This window comes from Peromyscus californicus, unplaced genomic scaffold, assembly GCF_007827085.1.
Source record: "Peromyscus californicus insignis strain IS unplaced genomic scaffold, ASM782708v3 Scaffold_4__1_contigs__length_199733344, whole genome shotgun sequence".
Classification (NCBI taxonomy): Eukaryota; Metazoa; Chordata; class Mammalia; order Rodentia; family Cricetidae; genus Peromyscus; species Peromyscus californicus.
In genome coordinates this window covers 181,195,408-181,200,448 of record NW_026294562.1, presented here as the reverse complement: position 1 = coordinate 181,200,448, position 5,041 = coordinate 181,195,408, and positions in this window count along the sequence as shown.

Here is a 5,041-nt window from a genome sequence, read left to right as displayed (position 1 = left end):
GTTGGCAATATACCCTTCACTGGCCCCAGCATTGGTTCCAGGCTCTGCTCCCTTCACCAGGTCCTGGTGCTGGATTTGGGCCTGAAGAGCTCCATGAAGCAGATGAGATACTTTCTGGTCTTTCTTGTTCACCTTTTATGAGTCTAGTGATGTGGGAACTTTCCTGGGCCTCATCCCTCCTGAGGACTGTGGAGTCTTTGGAATGGATTACTGTGGGATTTTCCCAGTGGTCTAGGTCAGTGAGGGAGTTTAAGATTTGGGGAAGGTGAATATCTGACTGCACTGTAGTCATGTCTTCCATGTCATGCTTGAGACCATGACACTCTGTACAGACCCAGTCTCTTTTAGACCAAGGCTGTTGCTTCCCAAGATGGCATTATCAGAATCTGGCTTCTACCTTAGTCTCCCAGCATCAGTGCATTTCTGGGGCTGCTGCATGTCAGAGTGTGCTAAAGGGAGGAGTCATGAGCCTTGGTTTTCTGTTCTGCCCTCATAGGCATTCAGAGGCTTTGATTACTCAGCAATCATTTCTTCCATATTGTTCCAGGCTTGGAGCTGGAGGCAAGGCCAGGAATTCTGAAGGACTGTGAATGAGGGCAGTTAATAACCTGTCCCCATCAACAGGTGCTTTCTTCGTCTGGGTATCCTGGGTGCAGCATTTCAGAAGTCAGGACTCTGCAGCAGACAGAGTGTCTGGCCTGAAGATATCTATCCAAGGGCACTCTCCACTTCCACCACTGGAAAAGAGTCAAGGAAGGAGTCAGTGCCTGGTAATTGAGATGATCCCTTCCTTTCAGTGGACCTCAGCACCCAGGCTCCTGCAGCAGTGGACCAGGCATTCCGATGAACTCTGCTTGAGTGGCAAGTGTAGCATCTCTGTTTACAGACACTTAGTAACTACTCCGTTGTTTCTGGTGACCACGCAATGTCTTATTTTCTCAGATGTTTGTGTGTTCCATATCACTTATTGGTGTGAGCATGCATCGTGGTCATGGGCAGGTTACAGAATTTTCTTGGTGTGTGGTATTTTCTTGCCCTCCTTTTGACTTTGAAACACTTCCTCTCAGTTATTTGGAAGTGTGCTATTAGGCAGTTTGTCTGGTCTATAATTTCCAAAACTTACACAATCTTCTGACTTCTTTCAAGTAGTGGTATTACTCATGTGCAATCAGATGTTTGGATTTTTTTGTGGATTTCAGTATGCAACCCAGTCGTTCACTCCTGAAATGCAAGCCCTTTAAGAACCCCAACTTTCCTCAGGCTCCCAATTCACAGACGTGTTATAAGTGATATGAAAATTAGTTGAAGAAAGTGAAATATTGTGGCTTTAGTGTGACTTTGTTATAGAGAACATGGGTACATGATAATGGACTTGTGTCATCACTGAAGAATCACAGAAAAAAAAGAGAATGAGAGAAGATACAGCAAGAGAGTGAGTAAGTATGAGAGAGAGAGAGAGAGAGAGAGAGAGAGAGAGAGAGAGAGAGAGAGAGATTTGCAGTAGTGTTGCTCAGGTATCTGTTTTCAACTCAGGGAAAATCAAGTGCTAACCAAATATAAAATTCTTGATGTCTTCTAGAACCCTGAGCACTATCCTAGTAAGGAGGTGATTATAGTGTGATGGAGCATGGCACTGATTGGCTTAGGCAGTGATATGTGTGCCTGTGGTGTGGCTGCTGAACATGTCTTAATGAAGGATGGATGTCAGTCCCTATCATGCAACATTTCTTACTTTTGAGGTGGACATTGGGGATGGTGAGCCATAGCCAAGGCTGAGTTCTCAGGACTCCCATTTTTCCTCCCTGAGGACATCCACTGATGAAAGGTTGAACGGTGTCTGCTTTGAGTGCTGATCTCACTCCTCCCCTCCTGGCTTTACCCACCTTGAAGACTGGTGTCTGCCATCTCTTGAGCAGGTGTGGAGTAGTAGATGGCAGAGGTGGAGAAGGGTGTGTGGACATTCGTTGTCTGAATCTCCTTTGGCATCATCACCATCCCTGGTTGCAGGACAGAGGCCTGACCCAAAGAGTAGAACCCAGAGACACAGACCTGCTAGCACTGGCTGAGTTCTTCGGCCATCAGAGGGCCCAGGCTATTGAGGTCATTGTAATAGAAGTGGCTGCCCTCCTCGTTAGGAAGGTGCCAGGCTGTATCCTTGATTTGGCAATTGTGGTGGTGTGGCCTAAACAAGGCTGACAGGTAGTGTTGGATAGCAAAGAACTAAGGCAATGGGATCTAAAATATTATAAACTTGGCCTGTCATAGACAAGGAGGAGAATATGGTATTCTGGTCAATGACAGTAAAAGTGAAGTTCTGGAGTTCAGCTCCCCTCCTGTCAGTGCTTCCCTTGGGATCCCACTGGAGATTAACTGGATGGGAGAGTGCTGAGGCAGAGCTCTGGCCCTGGTCAGTCAGCGCAGTCACCAGGGTTGTGCCAGCTGGTAGGTAGAGGTAGGCACTGTCCATGAGCTGCTGGCAACAAGTGCTGGAGTCTGATGGCAGGAGCCATGCTGAACTCAGAGCTGGGTTGGAGACCCTGGAGAAGTTGCACACACTTCCTGCTAAGGGAGTGGCATTCCTCAGCACAGGTGCAGAGGGCTGCAGAGCACATTCTGTCCCAAAGAAAGGTGCACTTTGGAAATATTTCTAGGAAGCAAGAGGAAAATGGGAAGAACAGTGAGATGGAATATGTGTGGCTTATGTGACAAGCTTTGTTATCTGCAGTTTGTACTGTCTGGGAGAGTCTGAGACCTGTTTAAAAGAGGAGAACCTTAGACATCTTCTCATGCCTGTGCCTTTGTCATGTTCTGTGCAGATCTTCCTCTATGCAGAGAGAGATTCTCTACCTAGATCAGTCTGGACTTGAAATCACACAGACTGGCATGCCTCTATATCAGAGTGCTGGCATTGTAGGTTTTTCCATGTCCACCAAGCTTGGCTCTACTCTGAGCTTTCTTAATGATATGATGTATCAGGAATTACATAGATAAGAACTGTATTTAGCTAAGAATCCCTTGGTCAATCTAACTCCTCCTGTTCCCCACTACGTTTTATGTAAGTCATTACCTCTTACTTTGTTATATAAATTCAGCCTACATCCAATATGACTGCATGAATACAACCTGCTGATAACATTTCATGTTGATTGCCTGTGTTTCATGTGATGTCTTGCGACTACAAATGTATTGTGGAGTTCATCTCTGAATAAGATTATTTCTTAATTTAATAGTTGGTTAAATTGACTCTTCAATGAACACTTCCACAGTAATTGTTAATTTCTTGTAACTCTCCCAGTTGGAAATCCTTATGAGAATTCCTGCACACACTGGTGTGTCAATTCTTGTCCAGAGAATAACTGACTGTGGAGTACCCCGCCCATGTTGATAACATCCAACACAACCAAAAGATGTGGAGAATGCTATGGAAGATGGGCTGGATAGAGTGTAAGAGCCAGGGACTAGAGCTGGATATTGTTTTCTACATGTGATAGGAAACCATTACCTAGACTAATCTTAACAGTGTGGCTGCATAATAATGGGTTGGGATATGATAATGTCTCATGCCTTTTAATTTAATCTGTGGTTATCTGTAACATTGAGTTCCAAACTACCTTTGTGTACATCCAGGGTCGTCTCTGCAATTTGCCTTTTTTATTTACATATTTTCTAACCCCAGTAAGAACAAAATCTTAATATGACATTCAATTCCAGCTATCTCTATCAGCATCAATAATATACCCATTACACAAAAATTTAAAAGTATGATAAAAATAAGGGAGAAGTGATCTCATATTTTTTTAATGTTTTAAAATTTCTTTTCTTACCTGCCATGGTCAGAGGGAGAATATCAGCAGTCCAGAATACAATGAAGCAAGAGAATTGGTTGCCTTGTCTGATCACCTGACCTGAGTCGCAAGTGTGTCTGGTATCAGACAGCACTTACTGGTCACTGGTCACAGGTGACCTGTGATGATCCAAATTTGTTTACAAGCATTGCCGTGGCAAACCCATGAACCTACCAGGTGATGGTAGGGTTGGAGGGAGAATGATGTCATAAACGGGGCAGCAGCCAATGGGAAGGTGGGATTCTGAGCTAACAGAGGGGATTGGTTGGAGAGAATTCCAGGAAACCAACAGGAGCCATGGAGGCAGAGGTGTGTGCTAGAGAAAGGAGGCAATCCTGGTATGGAAGTTCCCCTTTAACGAGGTTTATTCCAGGGTATTGGCAGAGCTTCTAATAACGTTCATTGATGAAGCTGTGTCTATTGTTCCTGTAAGGTGTCACCTTCCAGGACTGAGTGTGCTTTCTGCATACACTGTACATAAATTCAGTAGCCTTGGGCATGAAGGAGAGGGCCACATCGGAGGAGGGAACTCGGGTGATAAACTGTATCAGTTGATCTGGTTTAAGAGCCATCATCATCAGTCCATGACCCAAGCAAGAGACCAAAGGGCTCCATTGTAACTGTGTTGAAGGACAGGGCTGAGTGTAATGAGATCTCATTGGATGATGAACTCCAAGAATGTTCTCTTTGGGTTTATTCACTTAGACGCTTTCCTTAATCTGTGTTGATCCAGGCAGGACTCACATCTCCCTTCTCTGCTTTTCATCCCTTTTTGGTAGGGTTTGATTGTTGTTCTAGGGTGAACTTGTATCCTTAAAGTGTTGGAAAGTATCATGTTGAACTTCCAGAAGCAGTGGTCTTCTGTTCATCGTGAAGATGCTTGTAATTTGGTATTGCTGGTAGTAGCAAGCACTTGAGGGGTAACCCCTGTTGTTTGGGAGCTCATCTTGTATCTCACTCTGATCTCAGATACAGGGGCATTCTTTGTATTTTGCCTCCCCTCTTATACTATTGAGGTTGTTAGTCATTGAGTCTGGCCGCCTTCTCTGTTCATCCACAAGTATAATGAGTGTGACAGTAACAAAAGCTTCTTCCTCCCGGCAACAGTCTCTGCAGAATCCTGGGCTTCTAGCATTCTCTTCCATGCTCTTTTCTGAGTAAGGGCTAAAAAGCAACTGGAACACCTGGAGGAAGAA